Consider the following 14,341-nt stretch of genomic DNA (forward strand, 5'->3'; position numbering starts at 1 on the left):
TAGTGTATGGCTTTGTTCTAGTCTCCTGACTGATCACATTCTCTCCCACCCCTTTTTTAAAATCCTCTTCTTTCTTTTTTCAAACAAGTTCTTATCAATTCCTGTTATAAACGCTTTTATAATTTTCATTTTTACACTCAAATTCCATCCCTTCATCATATTAACCCTTATTTTTGTACATATATAAGTTTTTCTTTCTTTAAAATTTTGGGATGCACTTTCTTCTAACAGACCAAAATAAACCCAAAATCTAGTGTGTGCCACTGATCTATGCAACAGCTAGATCATATCTGATCATATTCTGTTTTTTTGTTTTCTTCTGTTTTTGTTTGCTTTTATCTTTTTCTTTTTCTTTTTTTTCTTTTTTCCATTTTCACTTTTCTTTCTTTCCCATTCTTTTCCCCTGGTTTCAGGTCTTTTCTGATTTGTTTAGTGCATATTTTCTGGGGACATTGTTACCCTGTTAGCATTTTGTTCTCTCATTAATCTATTCTCCTCTGGACAAAATGACAAAACAGAAAAAATCACCTCAACAAAAAGAACAAGAGGAAGTACCGACTGCCAGGGACCTAACTCAATACGGACATTAGTATCATGTCGGAACTAGATGATTTTAAAGATGATTTTAGAATGATGATTTTAAAGATACAAGCTGGGCTTGAAAAAAGCATGGAAGTTATTAGAGAAACCCTTTCTGGAGGAATAAAAGAACTAAAATCTAACCAAGTTGAAATCAAAAAGGCTATTAGTGAGGTGCAATAAAAAATGGAGGCTCTAACTGCTTGGATAAATGAGGCAGAAGAGAGAATGAGCGATAGAGAAGACCAAATGATGGAAAATAAAGAAGCTGAGAAAAAGAGAGATGAACAACTACTGGATCACGAGGGCAGAATTCAAGAGATAAATGATACCATAAGACGAAACAACATTAGAATAATTGGGATCCCAGAAGAAGAAGAAAGAGAAGGGCAGAAGGTAGACTGGAGCAAATTATAGCAGAGAACTTTCCTAATCTGGGGAAGGAAACAGGCATCAAAATCCAGGAGGCACAGAGACCCCCCTCAAAATCAATAAAAATAGGTCAACACCCCGACATCTAATAGTAAAACTTATGAGTCTCAGAGACAAAGAGAAAATCCTGAAAGCAGCTCGGGAGAAGAGATATGTAACCTACAATGGTAGAAACAGTAGATTGGCAACAGACCTATCCACAGAGACCTGGCAGGCCAGAAAGGACTGGCATGATATCTTCAGAGCACCAAATGAGAAAAATATGCAGCCAAGAATACTATATCCAGCTAGGCTGTTATTGAAAATAGAAGGAGAGATAAAAAGCTTACAGGACAAACAAAAATTAAAGGAATTTGCAAACACGAAACCAGCCCTCCAAGAAACATTGAAAGGGGTTCTCTAAGCAAAGAGAGACCATAAAAGGAACAGAGACCAGAAAGGAACACAGACAATATACAGTTACAGTCACCTTACAGGCAATACAATGGCACTAAATTCATACCTTTCAATAGTTACCCTGAATGTAAATGGGCTAAATGCCCCCAATCAAAAGACACAGGCTATTAGACTGGATTAAAAAACAAGACCCATCGATATGCTCTCTGCAAGAGACTCATTTTAGACCCAAAGACACCCCCAGATTGAAAGTGAGGGGGTGGAAAACCATTTACCATGCTAATGGACACCAGAAGAAAGCTGGGGTGGCAATCCTTACATCAGACAAATTAGATTTTAAACCAAAGACTATAATAAGAGATGAGAAAGGACACTATATCCTACTTAAAGGGTCTATCCAGCAAGAAGATCTAACAATTGTAAATAACTATGCCCCTAACATGCGAGCAGCCAATTAATAACAAGGGCAAAGAAACACATCAACAACAATACAATAATAATGGGGGACTTTAACAACACCCCCCTCACTGAAATGGACAGATCATCTTAGCAAAAGATCAGCAAGGAAATAAAGACTCTAAATGACACACTGGACCAAATGGACTTCACAGACATATTCAGAACATTCCATCCCAAAGCAATGGAATACACATTCTTCTCTAGTGCCCATGGAACATTCTCTAGAATTGATCACATCCTAGGTCACAAATCAGGTCTCAACCGGTACCAAAAGATGGGATCATTTCCTGCATATTTTCAGACCACAATGCTTTGAAAGTAGAACTCAATCACAAGAGGAAGGTCGGAAAGAACTCAAATACATGGAGGCTAAAGAGCATCCTACTAGAGAATGAATGGGTCAACCAGGAAATTAAAGAAGAATTTAAAAATTTCATGCAAACCAATGAAAATGAACACACAACTGTTCAAAATCTTTGGGATACAGCAAAGGCAGTCCTGGGAGGAAAGTCTATAGCAATACAAGCCTTTCTCAAGAAACAAGAAAGGTCTCAAATACACGACTTAACCCTACACCTAAAGGAGCTGGAGAGAGAACAGCACATAAAGCCTAAACCCAGCAGGAGAAGAGAAATAATAAAGATCAGAGCAGAAATCAATGAACTAGAAACCAAAAGAACAGTAGAACAGATCAACGAAACTAGGAGCTGGTTCTTTGAAAGAATTCACAAGACTGATACACCCCTGGCCAGACTTATCAAAAAGAAAAGAGAAAGGACCCAAATCAACACAATCATGAATGAAAGAGGAGAGATCACAACCAACACCCAAGAAATACAAACAATTATAAGAACATAGTATGAGCAACTCTATGCCAGCAAATTAGATAACCTGGAAGAAATGGGTGCATTCCTAGAGATGTATCAACTACCAAAATTGAACCAGGAAGATAGAGAAAACCTGAACAGACCTACAAACCACTAAGGAAATTGAAGCCCTCATCAAAAATCTCCCAACAAACAAAAGCCCAGGGCCAGACGGCTTCCCAGGGGAATTCTATCAGACATTTCAAGAAGAATTAATACCTATTCTCCCGAAACTTTTCCAAAAAATAGAAATGGAAGGAAAACTTCCAAACTCATTTGATGAGGCCAGCATTACCTTGATCCCAAAACCAGACAAAGACCCCATCAAAAAGGAGAATTACAGACCAATATCCTTGATGAACATGGATGCAAAAATTCTCACCAAAATACTAGCCAATAGGATCCAACAGTACATTAAAAGGATTATTCACCATGACCAAGTGGGATTTATCCCTGGGCTGCAAGGCTGGTTCAACATCCGCAAATCAATCAACGTGATACAATACAGTAACAAAAGAAAGAACAAGAGTCATATGATCCTCTCAATAGATGCAGAAAAAGCATTGACAAAGTACAGCATCCTTTCTTGATCAAAACTCTTCAGAGTATAGGGATAGAGGGTATATACCTCAATATCATAAAAGCCATCTATGAAAAACCCACAGCGAATATCATTCTCAATGGGGAAAAGCTGAGAGCTTTTCCGCTAAGGTCAGGAACGCGGAAAGGATGTCCACTCTCACCACTGCTATTCAACATAGTATTAGAAGTCCTAGCCACAGCAATCAGACAACAAAAAGAAATCAAGGGCATCCAAATCGGCAAAGAGGAAGTCAAACTCTCACTCTTTGCAGATGATATGTTACTGTATGTGGAAAACCCCAAAGACTCCACCCCAAAGCTGCTAGAACTCATACAGGAATTCAGTAAAGTAGCAGGCTATAAAATCATGCACAGAAATCAGTGGCATTCCTATACACCAACAACAAGACAGAAGAGAAACAAATCAAGGAGTCGATCCCATTTACAATTGCACCCAAAACCATAAGATACCTAGGAATAAATTTAACCAAAGAGGCAAAGGATCTGTTCTGAGAAAACTATAAAATACTCATGAAAGAAATTGAAGAAGACACAAAGAAATGGAAAAACGTTCCACGCTCATGGATTGGAAGAACAAACATTGTGAAGATGTCAGTGCTACCTAGACCAATCTACACATTCAATGCAATCCCCATCAAAATACCATACACCTTTTTCAAAGAAATGGAAAAAATAATCCTAAAATTCGTATGGAACCAGAAGAGACCCCGAATCGCCAGAGGAATGTTGAAGAAGAAAAGCAAAGCTGGCGGCATCACAATTCTGGACGTCCAGCTCTATTACAAAGCTGTCATCGTCAAGACAGTATGGTACTGGCACAAAAACAGACACATAGATCAATGGAACAGAATCAAGAGCCCAGAAATGGACCCTCAACTCTATGGTCAACTCATCTTTGACAAAGCAGGAAAGAATGTCCAATGGCAAAAAGACAGTCTCTTCAACAAATGGTGCTGGGAAAATTGGACAGCCACATGCAGAAGAACGAAACTGGACCATTTCCTTACACCACACACAAAAATAGACTCCAAATGGTTGAAAGACCTAAACGTGAGACAGGAGTCCATCAAAATCCTAAAGGAGAACACAGGCAGCAACCTCTTCGACCTCAGCCGCAGCAACTTCTTCCTAGAAACATTGCCAAAGGCAAGGGAAGCCAGGGCAAAAATGAACTATTGGGATTTCAACAAGATAAAAAGCTTTTGCACAGCAAAAGAAACAGTCCACAAAACCAAAAGACAACCGACAGAATGGGAGAAAATATTTGCAAATGACATATCAGATAAAGGGCTAGTATCCAAAATCTATAAAGAACTTATCAAACTCAACACCCAGGAACAAATAATCCAGTCAAGAAATGGGCCGAAGACATGAACAGACATTTTTCCAAAGAAGACATCCAAATGGCCAACAGACACATGAAAAAGTGCTCAACATCGCTCGGCATCAGGGAAATCCAAATCAAAACCTCAATGAGATACCACCTCACACCCGTCAGAATGGCTAAAATTAACAAGTCAGGAAACGACAGATGTTGGCGGGGATGCGGAGAAAGGGGAACCCTCCTACACTGTTGGTGGGAATGCAAGCTGGTGCATCCAATCTGGAAAACAGTATGGAGGTTCCTCAAACAGTTGAAAATAGAGCTACCATACGATCCAGCAATTGCACTACTGGGTATTTACCCCAAAGATACAAATGTAGGGACCCGAAGGGGTACGTGCACCCCAATGTTTATAGCAGCAATGTCCACAATAGCCAAACTGTGGAAAGAGCCAAGATGTCCATCGACAGATGAATGGATAAAGAAGATGTGGTATATATACAGAATGGAATATTATGCATCCATCAAAAGGAATGAGATCTTGCCATTTGCTACGACGTGGATGGAACTGAAGGGTATTATGCTGAGTGAAATAAGTCAATCAGAGAAAGACATGTATCATATGACCTCACTGATATGAGGAATTCTTAATCTCAGGAAACAAACTGAGGGTTGCTGGAGTGGTGGGGCTGGGAGGGATGGGGTGGCTGGGTGATAGACATTGGGGAGGGTATGTGCTATGGTGAGCGCTGTGAATTGTACAAGACTGATGAATCACGGATCTGTACTTCTGAAACAAATAATGTAATATATGTTAAGAAAATAAAAGAAGAAGAAGATAGCAGGAGGGGAAGAATGAAGGGGAGTAAGTCGGAGGGGGAGACGAACGATTAGAGACGATGGACTCTGAAAAACAAACTGAGTGTACTAGAGGGGAGGGGGGTGGGGGGATGGGTTAGCCTGGTGATGGGTATTAAAGAGGGCACATTCTGCGTGGAGCACTGGGTGTTATGCACAAACAATAAATCATGGAACACTACATCAAAAACTAATGATGTAATGTATGGTGATTAACATAACAATAAAAAATTATTAAAAAAAAAAGAACCAGCTCCATTACGGTTGGGGCTCATCGAGTTAGGAATCTGAGTATCTGGGGCGCCTGGGTGGCTCAGTTGGTTAAGCAACTGCCTTCGGCTCAGGTCATGATCCTGGAGTCCTGGGATCGAGTCCCACGTCGGGCTTCCTGCTCAGCAGGGGGTCTGCTTCTCCCTCGACCCTCCCCCCTCTCATGTGCTCTCTCTCTCTCATTCTCGCTCTCTCAAATAAATAAATAAAATCTTTAAAAAAAAAAAGGAATCTGAGTATCTGTGCAATGTACATTATACCATGAGCTTGGTACACCCACAGCCTAGAGCCAAATATTTCTCTCTCATCTCTACAGCATTATTTAGGACAGGCATTAGATTGCTAGAAGAACAATACAACAGGATAGAAAACAACCCATTCTACAAAATGGTACTCATGGGAATTCCTCTGGTATGATGGGACTGGAAGAAGGTAATTCTAATTAAAATGCATTGGAATGTGCAGTTCTAGGCTAGATGTACCAGCAAAGTAGTGAATCAAAGGCAATTTGTTAGGAAGTTTGCTGGTCTACTGATCCTATTGCTAACAGGACAAAAGAGTAGAAACATAGGCATCTTGAAGTGTTGACTAGGACATACAATCTGGGTTGAAATTCATATTATTTCATAACTGAAATGGTATAGGCATTAATCAGAGTGGTAAATTAGTTTCTTATGGCTGCCATAATAAATCATCACAAACTTGGTGGCCTGAAACAACAGAAATTCAGGGGCACCTGGGATGGTGCAGTCAGTTGAGCAACCAACTCTTGGTTTAGGCTCAGGTTGGGATCTCACAGTCAGGAGATCAAGCCCTGCATTGGGCTCTGTGCTCAGCATGGAGTCTCCTTGAGATTTTCTCTCCCTCTCCCTGCCCCTACTGCTTGTGCACTCTCCACCCACCCTCTCTAAAATAAATAAATAAATCTTTTTAAAAAAAACAACAGAAACTTATTCTGTCAAAGTTCTGGAGGGTAGAAGTCCATGCTCCCTTGAAATCTTTAGAGAAAAATCCCTTCTTACCTCTTCTTAGCATCTAGCGGCTCCCAACAATCCCTGATGCTCCTTGGTTTGTAGCTACATCTCTCCAATATCTGTCTCTAAGTCTTCACATGGCATTCTTCTTTGTGTGTGTTTCTGTGTGTCCCCTTCTTACAAGGACACTAATTATTGGTCTATTCTAGTATGACCTCATCCTAATTACTTCTGCAAAAATTCTATGTCCAAATAAGGTCCCAATCTGAGGTTCAGATGGACATGAATTTTGGTGAGGACATTATTCAACCCACTACAAGTGGTACCAACAATAGCACTGGAATAGGTTCTCAGGGGTCTTCTGCTGTTCAAGGCATTAACCCTTTAGTTATTGCATTGTGGGAATGTTGGGAGGGGCAGTCTAGGGAGAGGTGTTTATGCTGCTAGGGAGATAAAGAAGATGGAGGCTGGGGGAGGGACATAGAATATCATCCATTTGCCAACTGTAAATAGACTTTATTCAATATTTTAACAATTTGTACAGCTGTGTATTAACCTCAACACAGATATTGCTAAAAATGATGATCAGAGTGCTGGCAGCGTCTGGGCTCAAAGCAGACCCTCCACCAATCATAGTAACACGTGCACCTGTGCTCTAGGCCAGGCTTAAGAATGTTGAGAGGCAGAGGTAGCATCAAATAATTTCTTACCTACTTACTAGAAGGGAATGAGAACAGTTTTTTGTTTAAAGATATAGAAACCACTGTCAGAGAAAGAAATTCAAGTAAGAAAATGTAAGACAGATAAAGAATAAACTGGGTTTATTCTAAGTGAAACGTTTTCTAAGTTTCAGCAGACAGAATCTGACCACTATTCCTACTCTTTTCGGTTATCAGAGCCAGTCAAGGAAGAGAAAGAAGAGAAAGGCAAGGCTCACCCTTGATAATGAGGGAAGCCTGCTTTGAAAGGAACAAGGGGGTGGTTCCAGCCAAGGTCTTAGTAGTTAGTGATGGGGAAGCACTATCACGACAGCTGAGAGGTTCAATGACATCATCACAGGCCTTTGAGGAAGATAGGGGGCTTCTTTAAAATTCTTCTAAGAGCTGGTTGCCTGGATGAATAAGTCCCACTTTGATCAGTTTTTGTGAAGATCCAGGGAACTGAGAATACTTAATAGATGAGTTTGGGATCCTGGGGATACTTTAAATCATCTGGAAATAGCGAAGACCCACCAAGGTTGCTCCATGTCAGATTCATCCCACTATATCCATTTCCTTGTATCAATGGGACCCTGAGAAGAGCTGGTGGCAAAAATGCAAGGAGTTTAGCATTAATGGCTACATAGTGGGTCATAAGTTACCCTACATTCACATTTTAGGACAAACATATTAACTACCTCTGATTGAGAGTTTAGAGATGTTAGGCTTATATATCTTACATATTAAAGTGTAACATGTACTTCACTATGTGATATTAAAATGGAATTTCCTTTAGGGTAATATCATCAGGGATGTAGGTATGTCTATGCTGGAAGCTAAAATCCTGGGCATGCTGTTTCAGTGTTGATTAAAATCCAACTATGAAAAATGATTATTCAAAACTCACAGCAGCATACAGGTACCAGATACCATTATATGCTTATCACTCAATGTCTATGCACCAATATCTACAATAAGATGGAAGCTGGAGAGAGGCCTGTTTACAAACATATTCCTTGTCTTCTTCCCAAGGATGTGATTATAGAAAACTCCCCTTCCTTTAAAATCCTAGGACTTTGAATTGGGATGTTTCCTGATACTGGAGGAGGAGGAAGAGAAACCAGAACTCATAACATTTTCTTCCTCTATGAAATTATCTTGATTGCATTTAGTGTGGAATTGAGTGAGTTCTGACCCGAGAGGCAGAGAGACAGAGATAGACAGGGACAGAGAAATAAGATAATTGCATTTTTCTAATATAAAAACTACTGATGTAGGCAATATCACAGGTTGGATTCCCTGGAAATGGGGGATTCTGAGACAGAGATCTGCGAGCAGAAAGCTCTTTGGGAAGTGTTCTCAGCAACAACTGTGAAGACAGGTAGCGTTGAAAGACAGAATGTGAACTGGCATGCAGTTGCAACAAAGACACCAGTCAGTGCCATGGGGAGCTCTGACACTGGGGAGGCCCTGCAGAGCTGCCTTCAGTTGAGGGAAGAGGATCAGGCCTTTGTCCTATGAATCAAACATTCACCAGGTGAGAGCTGGCTCTGGAGAGGAAGCATAACCTTGGACAAGGCAACTCCCCTATAGAGGAGGACAATTCCTGGCAGGGAGGCGGGGGGGGGGGGGGGGGGGGGGGGGGAGTGGGTATCAGCCATAGTCGTTCAGCAGACAATAGTTCCAGAACCTGGGGGAATGGTGTGTCCATCCTGTAGACTTCTGGGCAGCACATTATAGCAGCCACTGCAGGAGGGAGTTCTTGCACATGGAAGGAGCTGAGTTAAGGTGACACTCCTAGTCCCTCTCCACATTCTCCCACCTTTCACCGCTGGGGGTTGGAGGGAAGAACTTAAGGAGAAACCAGGTATGGATAGCTTAACTTTCTTCCCTTTCTTTTGGGTGAGAACTTCCAGCAGGAAGAATGAGGCTGCTTTCCTCTCTACTCTACTCTTCTCCTCCCTGCAGGAAGAACTACAGGAAATAGCAAAATAGAAGAGTGAAAAACCCATTCACTATCTTGTGTTGGTGCATACTTCTGATAAAAAAAACTACAGGAGAAAGGGATAAGGCAATATGTAAGAGCCTGTTGGAAAACCTACAGGAAAGAATATCCCATGGTACAGAACAGAGGAGGATAGGAACACAAGTTAACACAAGTTAAAAAGTGTTCATATGTCATTATAGACAAGGAGCCTGTGGCTTAAAGAATGAAGTTTGACTTTCTTTTCACAGCCACTGTTACCTCAAAACTGTTACTCTTTCACTCTCAAGTAACATCACTGTGCCCCTGAGGCTGATGAAATCCTGCTATCCCACTCGTGACTTCACATGATTACTGACCTCTGTTGACCACTTGATCACCCCTCACCTCACTGAAGGTTACAACATCTGATTCACAGTCTTCCATTTCTCTCCAATTCTTACTTTTTGTCTGTAAGATTCCCCTCCACCCCATCACTAAGTTGATAAGCACAGAAATGTTTAAAGCTCCTTGAATCAAAAGGAAGGACAAAGAGAAGAAATGTGTATGGTGCAGAGGCAATGTTGACTGATATTTCTGAAAATTATTCCATCACATTTTTCTGTTATGAACAAACTTTATCCCATCCCACCCAGCAGGAATCCCCTCAAAAGGCTCTCAAAGGTCTCTGTGGCCTACAGTACCTCTCTGGGAGAAGAGTAAGTCATAGACTCTATTGCTAGAGCCCTTTAAGTCTAGCTAGGAGACAGCCACTTAAGCAAGGTTATGACAGTGTGATGGGTGTTACTTTTTCATGTGTATACCACACTGTGATGTACAGACTGAGGAGCTATTCCATCCTGTTGAGGTAGGGGGTCATTCTTGAAAGTCTTAACTGAGCAAGGGACAGTGAGGTGGGCCTGAAAGGACGAAGAGAAGAAAGGTCAAGGTCATCTTAGAAGCAAAAAAAAAGTGAAGAAAGCCCTTGAAGGTATGAAAGAGTTTGTGTTGTAGTGTTAACACCAGCAGCTCTGATGTCCCTAACCCTGACCCTAACCTTCCCCAACTCCTCCCAACAAATGCCTATCACATTGCTTTGAGCAGAATAGGTGCTTAACGGACTTAGCATATTTAATTGAAGAGGTTTCCTTTATTCTTGTCAAACTTGTTCTAGAAAATTCTTCACATATTTGGTCCATAAAGAATATATTTTATATCCTGTATGTGGAGTTCAGTAAAGATATGAAGGTGACCAAAAGACTTGTCAGCCAAAGAACACTTCTACAGTAAATTCTACCAACAAGGTTGAATAAGTGTGATGGAAAATGGCTATGTGGGGGGAGCGGGGGCGGGAAGAGAGGCAAACCATAAAACAGACCCTTAAGTACAGAGAGCAAACTGTGGGTTACTGGAGGGGAGATAGGTAGGGGGATGGGTTAAATAGGTGATGGGGATTAAGGAGGGCACTTGTTGTGATGAGCAATGGGCATTGTATACAACTGTTGAATCACTAAATTCCACACCTGAAACTACTATTACACTGTATTAACTGGAATTTAAATAAAAACTTGAACCTAAAAAAAAAAAAAGCAAATGGCTATATAAAACTTTAGTTCACTTGCACCTTTAATGAACTCAAAGGCTTTCATTCCACCTGCAATGGGTGTTGTCCCCCTTATTCCAACAATTCTGACTTTTACATAGCGATTAAGCTGAGTCTCCACTGCTTCTCTTGATCCTCTCTTCTACCTTCCCACTCTGCTGAGCACTCCTACATTAGCCAGGAGGAACTCCACCACAAGCTCTCCCTCCCCAACTTTGAGAGCATAGCAGATGGGAGGGAGGATGGGGACATCAGAATTCTCATTTCTCCAGCTCCCTCCCTATAGGGTTCTCACAGGCTGGCTGCATTCTCCACACTAAAGGAATCAGCTCCTGTCGGGTAGCCCTCTCCATGTGGCCTGTCTCTGGGCATTGGCAAATACTTCCATCCATCATACTTTCAGGCCCAGGGATGTTGACAACCCATGCTCCAACTGGCCACAAACATTATGATCTTCCTTTTGGTTTTCTTACACTTGCCTGAACCTTCACAAATAATTCCTTTTTTAAAATTCTCATCAAATTCCTCAATTCAACTGTGACTGATTCATTCTTCCCATGCTCTCAGGACCAATCAGGGGCTTAAGCCAATCAGCACCTCTTTCACTGGCTGCCATGATGCATCCTTTACAGGTCTACTCACAGCAAACGTCAATACCTTTGCTGGGAATGGTTAAGACAAAGATGTTCACTATATTCTGCTAGGTATGAAGCCATGAAGATGCATACTAGGAGCTGCTAGAAGACATCCTGCAAACACAAGATCAGGTCTGAAAACAGAACCAACACCTAAGAAGTAAAACCACGAAGTATATATAAAAGTGACAGGCAAAATAGTGGTCCCCAAAGATGTCCATGGCCTGAAACTCCACAAACGATGAATATGTTAGGTTACATAGCAGTGAGGAATTAAGCTGACCTTGTGATGGGGAGATTAATCTGGATTATCTGAGGAGGCCCAATGTGATCAAAAGAGAGACACAAAAGAGGGAACCAGAAGATGGTAACAGGAGAATGACCTGCTATTGCCGCTTCTGAAGTTACAGGAACGGGACCATGAGCCAAGGTATACAAACAGCATTTAGGAGCCGTAAAAAGGCAAGAAAATCAAATCCTCTCCTAGAGCCTACAAAAGAAACACAGCCTTGCCAATACCTTGATTTTAGCCCAATGAGACCCATTTCAGACTTCTGACCTCCAGAACCATATGAAAATAAATTTGGACTGTTTTAATCAACTAAAATTTGTGGTGAATTTGTTATAGCAGAAATAGTAAATTAATACAATAAAGAAATGTAAGCCACTGGAGTCCAGCTTGCTGTTACTACACTAAAAGAGTCTTAATTGTACAGTACTAAAATCACATAATATATGGTAACAAATAAACTACTTACCAATAGGTGTATTCTCTTACTGACTTCCTATGATGCTCTTTCAAAGATTCTAGCTAAACAAGGTTTTACTGAATGATGTAAGAAGTAAGCAAGACAACGGTAGCATGTGGGGGAATGGCAGAGATATTGAGAAGGTGAGGGAGTTAATAATGTATAGAAAAGAGAGATTGGTGGGGTACCTGGGTGGCTTAGTTGGTTGTGTCTGACTTTTGATTTCAGCTCAGGTCATGACCTCAGGGTCATGAGATCGAGTCCCACATGGGGCTCTGTGCTCAGTAGGGAGTCTACTTGAGATTCTCTCTCTTCCTCTCCCTCTAGCCCCCCTCTAAAATAAATAAATAAATCTAAAAAAAAAAGGAAAGAAAAGAGAGGGTGGTATATTCAAAGTCACAGAGGAGAAGTAGCAAGAAGCTGCTTCTTGCAGCAGAGAGAAAGGGTATATAAAGGCCAATAATACACCATCCTGGGGGCTCCTGGGTGGCCCAGTCAGTTAAGCATCTGCCTTCAGCTCAGATCATGATCTCAGGGTCCTGAATTAAGCCCCATATCAGACTCCCCATTCAGCAGGCAGTCTACTTGTCCCTCTGCCTCTCCCCCCACTCATACTCTCTCTCTCTCTCTCTCAAATAAATAAACTCTTTAAAAAACACATCATCCTGGATTAGGCAGAGCAAGATGGTGGAGGAGAAGGAGACCTGGATTTCGTCTGGTCCCAGGAATTCAGCTGGATAGGGATCAAACCATTTTGAACACCTACGAACTCAACAGGACATTGAAGAAAAGAATACCAACAACTCTCTGAACAGAAAAGCGACTGCTGTCTGGAGGGTCTTTCTGATTTGTTTAGTGTATATTTTCTGGGGACATTGTTACCCTGTTAGCATTCTGTTCTCTCATTCATCTATTCTCCTCTGGACAAAATGACAAGACAGAAAAAAATCACCTCAACAAAAAGAACAAGAGGTAGTACTGACTGCCAGGGACCTAACTCAATACGGACATTAGTATCATGTCGGAACTAGAGTTCAGAATGATGATTTTAAAGATACAAGCTGGGCTTGAATAAAGCATGGAAGTTATTAGAGAAACCCTTTCTGGGGAAATAAAAGAACTAAAATCTAAACAAGTCGAAATCAAAAAGGCTATTAGTGAGGTGCAATAAAAAATGGGGGCTCTAATTGCTAGGATAAATGAGGCAGAAGAGAGAATGAGTGATAGAGAGGACCAAATGATGGAAAATAAAGAAGCTGAGAAAAAGAGAGCTAAACAACTACTGGATCACGAGGGCAGAATTCGAGAGATAAATGATACCATAAGACGAAACAACATTAGAATAATTGGGATCCCAGAAGAAGAAGAAAGAGAGGGGCAGAAGGTATATTGGAGCAAATTATAGCAGAGAACTTGCCTAATCTGGGGAAGGAAACAGGCATCAAAATCCAGGAGGCACAGAGAACACCCCTCAAAAATCAATAAAAATAGGTCAACACCCCGACATCTAATAGTAAAACTTATGAGTCTCAGAGATAAAGAGAAAATCCTGAAAGCAGCTCGGGAGAAGAGATATGTAACCTACAATGGTAGAAACATTAGATTGGCAACAGACCTAGCCACAGAGACCTGGCGGGCCAGAAAAGACTGGCATGATATCTTCAGAGCACCAAATGAGAAAAATATGCAGCCAAGAATACTATATCCAGCTAGGCTGTCATTGAAAATAGAAGGAGAGATAAAAAGCTTACAGGACAAACAAAAACTAAAGGAATTTGCAAACACGAAACCAGCCCTCCAAGAAATATTGAAAGGGGTCCTCTAAGCAAAAAGAGAAACCATAAAAGCAACACAGACCAGAAAGGACCACAGACAATATACAGTAACAGTCACCTTACAGGCAATACAATGGCACTAAATTCATACCTTTCA

Source organism: Callorhinus ursinus, unplaced genomic scaffold, assembly GCF_003265705.2.
Source record: "Callorhinus ursinus isolate GAN/ISIS: 27379988/994484 unplaced genomic scaffold, GSC_fseal_2.0 scaffold5, whole genome shotgun sequence".
Taxonomy (NCBI): domain Eukaryota; kingdom Metazoa; phylum Chordata; class Mammalia; order Carnivora; family Otariidae; genus Callorhinus; species Callorhinus ursinus.